Source organism: Equus asinus, chromosome 22 (assembly GCF_041296235.1).
Source record: "Equus asinus isolate D_3611 breed Donkey chromosome 22, EquAss-T2T_v2, whole genome shotgun sequence".
NCBI classification, from domain to species: domain Eukaryota; kingdom Metazoa; phylum Chordata; class Mammalia; order Perissodactyla; family Equidae; genus Equus; species Equus asinus.
The window spans coordinates 24,590,515-24,602,763 of NC_091811.1; the positions used below are offsets into that span (position 1 = coordinate 24,590,515).

Below are 12,249 nucleotides of genomic sequence, written 5' to 3' on the forward strand. Positions count from 1 at the left end.
CTTTTTTGATAAAAAAATAAATAAATAAATTGTGAAATGGTCAAAAGACAGGAAACGAAGAGAGAGAAGAACCGTAGAACTGGGAAGTTCTCTCAAAGATTATCTAATACAATATTCTTATTTCATAGTTGAGAAGACTGACGCCTAAGTGTCTCTAAATTAGCTCTCCAATGAACTGGGACCCAGGTCTGTATGCCTTCTACTAAAGTAAGAAAGAAAACGGATATGGCCTCGTTTAAGGGGGACACTTACAACAGCCTCTGGACTAAAGGAAAGTTTTTTTCACAAGTTACTTAATACTCTTTGTGCTATCCTGTCTGCAGAGTTGTGACAGACACACAGTTAGCTAGCCCCGCAACAGACATTTTCTCTCCCTAACTCGCTAACAGAAGCCCAGTTTTTCCTGGGCAGCTAGCAACGTGCATAAGCCTAGGTTAGCCCCACTCCCCTTAGCCATACTTATTGCCCCAGTCTCTCCAGTGAGCGGGGGCAGTCTCGTGAAACAGGTCAAGCAAATGAGACAAGAGAAAATCGGATGGAAAATTCTGGGAAGAATTTTGTTCCCTGTTAGGCAAGCCCATGAGGAGGAATTACTTGTTCTGTCCCCTTCTTCCTTCTTGCCTTGAAAAGGCATGTGATGCCTAAAGCTGAGGCAGCCATTTTGTGACCTAGTGGCAATAAGTGAACATGCAAAAGATGGCCGAGTTGAAGATTCGAGAGAATTTGGGGCCTCAAGGACATTGCTGAGCAGCTGAACCAACCCCGAGACCACCTACCTCTGAACTTCTCTGAACTACATAAGAATAAATAGCTTTTGGTTTAAGCCTCTGCTAGCAGCTTTCTCTTAACTACAGCTGAAAGCAGTCTTGAATTTAAAAGATTTTTTTCTGTGGCATGCTATGATTTTCCTGCCCAACCTCACTCCCGTTACAAACATATATTCTGCTTTATACTACATGCAACTAAGAGGTGACAGGATATTTCTCCTGATAGTTAATAGAGACGAATTCAATTACTTCACAGTTATAGTACCTCAACTCTATGACCCTATTAAAAGAAACGTCATCAGTAGAGAAAACATTAGGGAAAAAACATGATTTAGAATCATGTTTGTTCTTGATTATGGACTTTGATCGTTCCTTCTGCCATCTCAAATTCTTTTTGGAAATAAGTACCACATAAATAACAAGCTGATAAATGCTACCTATTTTAATTAAACTCTTCTCTTTTAATCATAACTGCCTGTTAGTAAAAAATAAAGTATGAAAATTTCATTCTTGAATTTGCAGCCCCAAACCTGGCCCAGTTGATATTTTCATACACTGATGCCTATAACCAAAGTTCAGAGACATGGCAGCTTAAACTCATGGCCTTGCTGTTTTCTCCTACTGTAACTGAATATATGGGTTATAACAATAGAATTTGAATATTGGTAAGACATTAAAGTCAGAGCATCCAGCACAGTTACTTAAAAAGTTTTTTTAACAATATTTTGACACACATTTAAATATATGTTCATCTCCATGCCTCCTGTAGCACCCATCTCTGCACTTCTCTGGGCCCCATTCTTCCTGTATCCAGCGTCCAGGAGAATCTAGTTCACCCCACAGTCTCCCTCTCTGCCCTCCAATGCTCGTCTCCACCGTGTCCACAGCCCAGTTCTGCCTACAGCCGTTCCCACGATCACTCATGTCTGCTCTGTTCACTCTTCGCCCACAATTTCTTCTTTCTAACCTCACTTGTCTTGTCATCCCTCAGCTTCCTCAAAAAAAAGGTCAGCAGCCTCCCTAGTTGGAAGGAACAAACAACTGCCAGGAGCATCTGCCGTTTCCTCTCAAGTATGTTGCCATCTCTCCCCTGTTGTCATACAAGGAAAAACTGGCTGAGTACTCCTGATTTTGAGCACAGATATAAATGAGTATGGACATATGTATATGTGGGCTCAGTGCTTTCTTAGTTTAAAAAGAAAAAACCCAGGAAGAGCTAATGCTCCCTTTTTAAGCTGTAAAGTGATTTTACCGACTCCTCCCTTCTGTCTACCCTTTATCCACCACTCTCTGATGTTATGTGACCTTCCACCCATTATGGTCTCCAGGTCACACAGCCCATCCCGCACACTAGCATTTTCTCTTCTTCCTGACAAATTAATCAGTTAAGATGGAAACATCACTTTATCGATATAGATGTCTGTGTTAGACTGCTCTAAAAATGTTGAGACGGCACTAGTTTATATCAGCATTTTCTTTTTTTTGTTTAAAGATTTTATTTTTCCTTTTTTTCTCCCCAAAGCCCCCCAGTACATAGTTGTATATTTTCAGTTGTGGGTCCTGCTAGTTGTGGCATGTGGGATGGCGCCTCAGCATGGCTTGACAAGCGTTCAGGATCTGAACTGGCAAAACCCTGGGCCGCCAAAGAGGAGTGCGTGAACTTAACCACTCGCCCATGGGGCTGGCCCCTATATCAGCATTTTCAAAGTGTGATCCAGAGACTCCTGGGGGGGGGGGGGGGCCTGAGAGCCTTTCAGGTGATCCGCAGTGTCAAAACGGTTTTTAGTGATCCAAAGATGTTATCTGTCTTTTTCGCTCTTGTTTTCTCATGAGTGTACAACACTGAACCCAGAGGATACATGGCATTTGATAACAGATCACTCTGACAGCTAACAAAATACATTGTCTGCATATTCTTGTGTCTTTTAGAATTTCCTAAGGTAGCAAGTTTAAGCAACAAACATCTATGTTTTCAGAAATTAAGTCAGTGTGTTCTCACTGAGAACTTCTATGCTCCCAGTGATAGCCATCTTTGGTTATATCTGCTATAATCTTCATAACCTTGTTATCATCGAACGAATTCACTGAGAGTTTACAGAAAAAAAACCTGAATGTTTTAAACATTGACATGATGAGCTCTTTAAAAGAAAAAGGTCATTTTCAAATTAGAAAGAAAAAAGCCACTGAAGCATCACAGAGGGTAAATTATGAGACTGCAGTGGTTGGAGCAGTACATAAAATAGCTGAGAAACTAACAAAGCTTTGTATGGTTAATCTTGCCGAGTGTCTGCTGGATGAAAAGTCAGTAAAAGAAATCACAGCAATGCGACTTACCAATGATGTGGTATCTTATCAAATTAGAGATTTTGCTGCAAACGTGAACTGCAGGTTAGTATCTCACCTGAAGGACTGTACTTTTGTGTTATAAGTGGACAAATCCACAGACGTGGGTGGACTTACTGTTCCATTATTCCAGTATCCACATCCACTAATCACCAAAAGGTCTTCTTTTATGTGAATGCTTGGCCACAAATACAAGTGCTGAATTACTCATAGTAATAAATAACTTTTCTAAATCTCATGATTTATCCTAAAACAATCATGTTGCTATCTGCTCTGATGGTACAAAGCAATGGTGGACAGAACTGCTGACACTTTAGCATGAGTCAAGGCAGGGGTTAGTACCAACAATCATTATATTCTTTGTTGTCTATCAGTAATTCTAAAAAAGCAGTTTCACTTAACAGTGTCCTTGATAAAACAAAAAAGTTATAAATTTTATTAAATCGCACTCGTGAGAACGTGGGCTGTTTAATATTCTGTGCGATGAAATGGAAGGTACACAAAAGCAGTTCCGCTACGTGCCTAACACAATGGCTGTCTTGAGGAAAAGCATTTATGCCATTGCTAGAGTTGGGAGCTAAACTATACAACTTTTTTCAGAGAGTACAATTTTTGCTTAAAAGAATGACTGGCAGACAACTTACAGTTATTCAGACAGGTATTTGGCAGACATTTTTCTCTAAGATGAATAAAAAGAGTCTGACACTTCAAGGAAAAAACGGACAGTATCTGTTCCCAATGTAAAATTTGAACTTTTGAGGAAAAACTAGAATTTTGGAAAACTTGAACTCAACACCAAAATCTTGACCGCTTCCCAATTCTTAAAAACTTTTTTGATGACATGAATGGTCATATCAACAAATGTGATTTGTTACATATTGTGTAATCAAATGTGTCAACACTTAAAAGATCTGCATAACTCAGTAAACCGTTATTTTTCAAATGACCAATGTACAACGTTACAAAATCACGTAGAGGACGAAGATCCATTCAAAGTACAAGATGGACCAACAGACTTTTAATGTTACAGAGTACAAAAATTTCAGATATGGTCTCAGATTCAACGTTACAACTAATCTTTAAGAATCTATCACTTGTTGGGTTTTGACATAACAAAGAATATTCACAATTACATGAAAAGATATTAAAATACTCCACCCTTTTTCAACTAGGTATCTGTGTACGGCAGGTTTTCTTCATACACTTCAAACAAAACAACATTATCACAACAGATTGAATACAAAAGCAGTTATGAAAATCCAGCTGTCTTCTATTAAGCAATACATTAAAAAGAATGGCAAAATACAAAACAACGTCACGCTCCTCACTATGTTTTTTGTTTTGGAATACTTTTTTCATAAAAGGATGTTATTTAACTTTTAATGAGTTTATTTTTAAATGAATAAATATTTCAAATATTTCTCAATTTTAATTTCCAATATGTTAAATATTGATATAGTCCACATAAACAAAAGATCTTTGGAATCCTCAATAATTTTTAAGAGTGCAAAGGTGCCCTGACAGCAGAATGTTCAAAAATTGCTGGTTTATAACATCACAAAAAAAGAGCACTTACATGAATGTGTACATAAGAGAATAGGCACCTGAAAAAGAGTCAGCAGATCTCAGCTCCAGTTCTGGCGCCACTTCTTGCTTGCTTTGGGATTTGGATCAATTACTCAGTCTCTCTAAGGTCTCAGTTTCCTCATCTGTAAAATGGATAATTCATGTCTTGTTGTGAGGATAAAAGACAAAATATGTCAAAGCAATTTATATACTACAGGCATATTCTTATTACAAGGTCTCAAAGTTAAGAGTTTTAAACACTGCTTACGACCGTATTTCTACAAAATTCTCCCTATTCTTAAAAATTTATTACAAACAGCAGAATTTACAGAAAATGCAAAGTAGAGATTTTTGATTAGCCAAATAGCTCAAATGTCCAACCATATAATTTGACTGTATTAAGTTTCTTCCCTACAGTTATAATTGGTAATGTGTATTTTACCTAATTATCATGGATATTTCCAAGTATACACAAAAGTACAGAAAACAGTAACAATCTCCAATGTACCCATCACTCAGCTTCAACAATTATAAAAAATTCGCCACTACTGTTTTATTTATTTCCCATTTGTGTGTGTTGGTGCATATCCTAAAGTTTTTTAAAACAAATATTAGGCATCATTTCATTTTGCCTGTAAATACCTCCATATGTATCTTTAACAGATGATACATATACAGATAATCACAAGACCATTAATATAGATAAAAACTTTATGGTTATAATTCTTAAATACCATCTAATACACATTCCATGTTTTAATTTCCTTATTATCTCCAAAAAAAGATGTTCGTTAGTCTACAGTTGGTTTGTATCATCAAAATATCATTCTTCCCAGCTTCATTTTCAAGTGAACACAAGATTTTTACCTAAAGCTAGGAAAGCAGAAATAATACCATGCTTTATATACCATGTACAGTTTACAAAATGAAGTCAAAAACTATCTTCCTGAGGAATGTGCTTCTCCCCCAACCAAAGAGCAAACAAAAATAACAAAAGATGGGGCCAGCCCCCTGGCCTAGTGGTTAAGTTCGGCGTGCTCTGCTTCAGTGGCCCTGATTTGGTTCCCAGGCACAGACCTACACCACTCATGGGTGGCCATGCTGTGGTGGTGACCCACAAACAAAATAGAGGAAGACTGGCACAAATGTTAGCTCAGGGCCAATATTCCTCAGCAAAAAAAATAATAACAAAAGAAACCCACTAGGAAACAGGCTAGACTGGTGACACTTCAGTATTCTAGGAAGTAACCAGAAGAGGACACAGCTCAGCTGCTCAGGAAGAGAAGGAGACAACCACCTGCCATTTCGGAAAAGATGAGGTCAGGTCAGCCACAGGGTCAGGCAAGCTGGAGGTAAGGTCAGGGTCCAGGTTCTAGGATGAACAGACTGCTGAAACAATCAGGTGCCCAAGGCCGTAAGGCGACCTCCTGCAGACTTCAACTCAAAGCTCAAAAACAGTGTTCTAAGCTCGAGATATAATGGAACCACAGTCAAAAGTAACTGTTGTGAAATTTAATTCAATTTATTCAGCAAACATTTATCAAAAGCCTAGGACATGAGTTGTATTTTTGTTTTAATTTATACAATGCAAACAATAAGTAGCATATAACGCTCTCTCTCTGTCTTTCTCTATTAATTGTAAGGGAAAGAATGGAGATATTTAACACTAATTACCTTGCCATATACCATTTCAATTTACGGTGCATCTTTTTTCTGTAGACTGCAGTTTGTCCCACCCTTCACCAAGACACTAAAACAAATCTGAGTTCTACTGTCCCTCCCAAATATTTCTGAAGGATACATGTCACATTAGTTTTTATCACACACACCACAGACCCCTGGCATTTATATCTACAATTCTTTTCTAAATGAAGTATTTCATTTAGAAGGAAATCAATGCAACACTAAAGAATTTCCTACCTCCTCTGAAAATTGTTTTCTTTTCCATAGGCTTATCCCAAATACATCAGAATGTATTGTAGATGAAAATTGGTTGGGTCTATATAGAAAATTTTTTGAGAGATTTGGTTCCGTAGACACACACACACTTAATATAAATCCTTTTTGGAATCCTTTACCCCAATTTCACCCATAAATTTTTTTAAGTTTAAAACCACAGAAAGAGTAGAGAAGGGGAGGGAACATATTTCTTAAAGGATGCTTGAGAAGTATTTCATAAATGTGTCCAAAAACATGAAATAGGCACTAAGAAATTTTTGGTTAACATCATAAAGGACATCCTCTCAATAACAAAAAAAAACCTGGCAGTCAGATAACTAGAGTACGAATCCAGACCTCACCATTTCACGCTTTTGCTTCAGGTTTCTACTATCTGTAGAAAAACTAAAAACTCTAAGATAGAATTTTAAGATAGCATATCCAGTGAGACCACTAACTCCCCTACCGATCTTTAAGGAGACATAACTAAGCACACAGAGCCCAATGCCGTGCAGATTTACTATTCACCTCCTGCAACATGTGGACAAGACCTTGGAGAGGTGTCATCCTTTACCCAGCTTCACCTAGCTGGTCATCAAGCTGAATAGCTTACTTATACTGTGGGTACCTCTTTTGTTGTACGTGCTCTCATGTGAGGAACCATCAAAACAAACTTGGAATTTAGCTTAACTTTATAGCACTATTGTGACTATTGTTCCTAATGGAGAATCTAATCTAAGTATACAGCCCAGTATATCACAAACCTAAGAACACTGTAAACAATGATATAAACCTCACTGCAAAAATATGAGATTCTTAGCAAATGGCGGCAAAAGAACTGTAGATAAATTAATGAGAAGTTAAAAACTCAAAGCTTGCAGGCTTCAATCTAAAAAACATTATGTAGGTTTCTTTTAAAAAATTGGTTAAAGATGAAGTTAATGTGTAGACTTCAAATTGATTTGGACTGCAAATAAATATTAAAAAGTTCTATCATTAACATCACTCATCAGGATATCATAGGCAAAACAGGTTATTTACAGAATAAGTGCGACCGTAACTAGCCCTCCATAATTTCCTTGACCTTAAGCAGTACTATCTTCACAAGACATCACTATTTGACATGAAATTTTCCACGCAGTGTTTACTTGTTTATTGTTCTTCCGTCTTCACCCACTAAGATGTAAGTTCCATAACAGCAAAAACCTTACTTTCCTTTGCATGCCCAGTTCCGAGAACTGTGTCTGGCACATAGTAGGGGCTCCAAATACATTTGCTGAATGAAGAGTTGGATGAATGGTCTCCCCCTCTTCCTTTCCTCCATGCACACGTTAACCATCCTTTAAGGCCAGGGTTAAATTCTATTATCTTTATGAAGATTACCTCCCCAATCCTCCAATCGCTTTCTCCTTTACACACTTTGGCACTTCCCAGCTGTCCAGTAATTGTTTATCTTTGCATATGTACATACCTCCCATAGAATTCTTATACTCCTTCTCTCCTTGTTAAGGGCATGGACCCATGTCCCGAGCTTTTGATATCCACCTCAGTCCATGTAAATAGTGTACCACTAATAAATGTTTTGCTTGATTGATTATATCTGTAGTTAATCCAGAAATCAATTTAGTTAAGTTTTAACTTTTTATAACCCATCCCTCCCTTTCCAATAACTCAACTGAAATTGCAGTGGGTCCCCCTCTATTTTAAATTGATCGTTGGCAATTTCAAGTTTTACAATCTCATGTAATTATAACTTATGCCCATAATTGACTTTATCCATTCCTCTCCCGCAAGATTAAATTTTTTATGTAATAATAAATCATGTGACTTTTTGGTGATACCTATAAGGAGGTATCTAACCCCAATCAAAGAGGAGGTAAAGTTTCATTACCCTCTTTCTTGTTGCGGAGTTATTAGAGGGTATTTTTTCCCTTTACACCTTCTTCCTTTCATAGCAAGATGTATCCCATTTCCTCCTTTACTGATCACACCCCTGGCAAGCTTTTATTATTTCTTTGTACCTGTCCTTGGTAATCTGCCTTGGATTCTTCTTTTTGCGCCACTCCTGTTTCCTCCCCTCATTTATTTGATTAAATTTTGAACTCCCTTTCTCAGTCTGCGTACGAAAACAGCCTCTTCTTAAAGCGTGAGCCTACTTCTTTAAATCTAGCCAAGCTTTGTGAATCCCATCCCTTCATATACTCAACTCTTGATTATCTGGGCTAATGAAATGTAGAAAAATATCAGATTATCCACAACACAAGAAAATCAGGAAAAAAGTTGACAGCTGGCTTTGGAATGTATCATATGTAGCTTTGGGCAAGATTTACACTCTTAATTATGTTTTTGCTTAAGCCAACATTAATAACATTTTCTTTTATGATGGTGGATATCTGTCTCAGTTTTAAATTTTGATGAAGTTAATTTAAAAAGAGCCAATCAAGTATCAATTGTGGCTTTTCTTATGAAACTTTTTAAACAAGTTTTTTCAATCTGTCGAAATCTGTCAGAAAATCTGATTTCTGTTTCTCCTGTTTCCTCCCTTTTCATAGGATTTCTGATCCAAATCAGCTTACCTACATTAATTTACTTCTTCAGTTTAAAGTAGCATTTGCTTGAAAATGGAAATCCTTTTAAAAACATTAAGCATCCAGTGAAATTTTTACTCCAAATAACATAGGACAGAAAACTCCACTTTTTTTTTAGTACTCCAGGAAAAGTTGGATGTCTAAGACAAATTACACTGGTAATTCTGGCAAATTATATTTAGTAGGATATTATGATTGGCTGAAAAACAGAAACACATTAACACTGGACAGCTCGGCGAGTCAGTTTCATCAATATATAATCCCATAGGCCAAAACCTCTATGGAATTAAATTCCCAGTACAGGCATTTATAGAAAACAGCATCAAAACAAACTCACACATAAACCCTGGCCCTTCTCCTGACCCCAGCCTAAACGCTGCTCCCATCTCAGACCTGATCTCAGCCTCACTTCCACAAACAGGTTTTAAATGTATAAGAAAAAGGAAAGGAACTGGGTTAACAGGATCTTCCCTTTTGCCCCCTTTTCAGTTACTGCCATCAAACTTCTGGCCAGAGACCCCCCAATCCTCAATTTTACATGACTATTTTTACTTATTATTCAATTATTTTACATCTGAATGTAGGTTTATAGGGCTTGAATCGACTTTTTTTCATACGCTATTCACCATACTACCAACAGAATAAGAATAATTAATTTTTCCCTCTTGTGGAACTTTGATTAATACAAATGATTTTACCTAAAAAACAACTTGTGGGCTGGTGTTATTTAGCCCAAATTTTTACGAAGATGTTAAATCTTAACCAAAAAAAACCCACAAAACTTTTAACAGTAACCTTCCACAGTCCTCAAACTCAGTCAATTCCACTTTATTTTTTTAAAAAAACAACTTTCACGATGCCTCGTCGCATTTGGACTAAAATATCTAAAATAAAGCCACAATTCTTAGTATTTCAATATACTTCCCTAGATTGCTGCCTTCACCCAATACAGAACTCCACAAGCCTCAATGATCTGCTCCCGAGCTGCATGTCCACCAATATCCATGATTCTCAAGGAAAAGTAAATACTTTAAGTAACTAACTCAACTGGCAAGAATTCTTTTAAAAATTTACCTTAACTTTGAAAATCTCTTTTCTTGATGGAGTTCGAAATCGTATAAATCCTGAGCAAACAGTTGTCACCTTTGTGCACTCTCAATCAGCCCCATAAAATGAGTGGTAGAAAGAGGTATTTCTCTGACAGTCTTAAGTTCCCCAAATAGTAGTCATAAGGTCACGGATGGTAAATTTCTCACACACACACACCGGAAAGAAGGAAAAGAAACATACCTGGTCATTTTCTAAACAGGTTTGATAGGTTGGCTCACTTTTAAGAGCAGAGTATTTACTTATAATCTTTTAAAGCAGAAGTGGCAGCCAGAGCACTGGGTAAATAAAAACTTCACAGAGTTTTAAAAACCCTGCATCTCAACTCACTTCCCCTTGGTTCAAGGGGACGGCACAGCAAACCCCACGGCAAATGAGATTATGCAACAGGTTTTTCCTCTCCACTTTATTCATCACAGGCTGCTTAGAAGGTGTGCTTTCTCCCAACAATTTGAGACACCCAGGACTTTAGGATCTTTGCAGCTGACGTTTAATAAACTTCTTTAGGATTTTGCACTATCCATTCATTTTCCTATCTACTTGCATTTTCTCAAGTTAGTTACCAGGATTTTTAGGAAATAAACTCAGCCTTTGGAAACTTCAGGTTTGCATAAATATTTTCCTCCCTGGCGTTTTATTACATAAAACTACACATGATAAACAGAGCCTCGGTTGTCTCCCTGGGCTTTTTTATTTCTCACGTTGCACGGCTGGTGTAAATAAAGAAGTCACCGGCGCACCGGGGCCCCCAACATCATGCCCCGGGCCCCAGCATGCCAACTGAGTTTTTGGTTGGCTGGTTTGGTTTAAGAAAGCAGCACCGTCACCACCCAGGTGGCCTCGCTGCTCACACCAAAGGCGAACTGGGGATAATGGGAACAGTCAGGCCGGGGCCCCACTTGGCAGGCGTGTTGGGTAACAGCCGCGCCTGGAAGGGAGCAGCTTCGGCCGCGAAGGGAGCGCGCCCCGCGGCGGGAAGCGGCCGCCGGGCCCCCCTCGCCGCGGCGCGGCCGGGGGCGCACGCACCGAGACCCCGCGCGGGCCGGCCCCCAGCGAGGCCTACACCCCCGCCTCCAACGCCCGTGCGGCCGCGGGGGGCCGCAGCCCGCCTTCCGCAGAGGGGCCCCGGCCGCCGGGGCCGGCGGAGGCGGCGGCGCAGCGCGCGGCGCCGGGCACCCCGAGGCGGGCGCGCCGCGGAGCGTCCATGCTGCCGGCGCGGGCGGGCGCCGAGAGCCCCGCACCCTCCCGCCTGCAGGCTGCGCGCGGCCGGCCGCAGGCCACTTACTTGGGGGGCTGCCGACCTCCCGACTCCGTCTGGGGGAAACGAGCGTTGTCACGGCGTCTCCCCTGGGCCCCGCGCCTCCCGGACTGGCGAGGCGCCGCCGCCGCGGAGCCGGGAGGGAGGCTGCGCTCGCGCCCGCGCCCGTCCCGTCGCGCTCTCCTCCGCCGCCTCTTCTTTTCACTATATTATCTTCTCCGTCTCTGCGAGGCGGGTGGGGGCGGGAGGCTTAGGCAGAGAAGAGACGTTTGCCACTTTTCTTCACTCTTTCTCTTCCACTACCCCCCCATCAGCCTTGAAAAAACAATGCTGAAAGCGGTGAAGAACTGGGGAGGTGAAGGTGGGGGGCCGCGTGGGGCAGGCGGAGGGGGGAGGCAGAGGTGATAATAATCGTTGAAAAACTGGTGAAAGCCCCCCAAACAGGGATACGCAGAAAGAGGGGGAAAGGCGGGGGGGTGGGGTGGGGGGTTGGGGGGAAAGAGAAAGAGTCGCTGGTCAGGAAACTTCAAGCGCGGATGAGGTCATTGGTTTAAAAATAAAGAGATGGCGTCACTTGAAACCAATCCCAGTGAATGAACTCAGCGGAGCCCGGGGGAAAGGAGGAGACAGGCGAGGGCAGGGCGCTGGGCGCCGGGCGGGGCCGCGGCCGCCGAGCCCCGCG

The 12,249-nt window shown here is 40.5% G+C and overlaps 1 protein-coding gene across 13 annotated transcripts in view; it reads right to left on the reverse strand.

Moving 5' to 3' along the window:
* DUSP16 (dual specificity phosphatase 16) overlaps positions 1–12,249 on the reverse strand; it is a 95,067-nt gene that overhangs the window by 67,907 nt on the left and 14,911 nt on the right. For 2 of the 13 annotated variants that reach the window (XM_044775144.2, XM_070494274.1), the window contains exons 1-2: positions 10,493–10,652; positions 4,687–4,819 (exon numbers count right to left, since the gene is read on the reverse strand). The gene's annotated coding sequence lies outside the window, so the exon portion shown is untranslated. Of the gene's footprint in view, positions 1–4,686; positions 4,820–8,085; positions 8,105–10,276; positions 10,412–10,492; positions 10,656–11,594; positions 12,163–12,249 lie in introns of those variants that run through there. The other 11 variants (XM_044775143.2, XM_070494275.1, XM_044775142.2 and 8 more) reach the window with 10 other exon arrangements.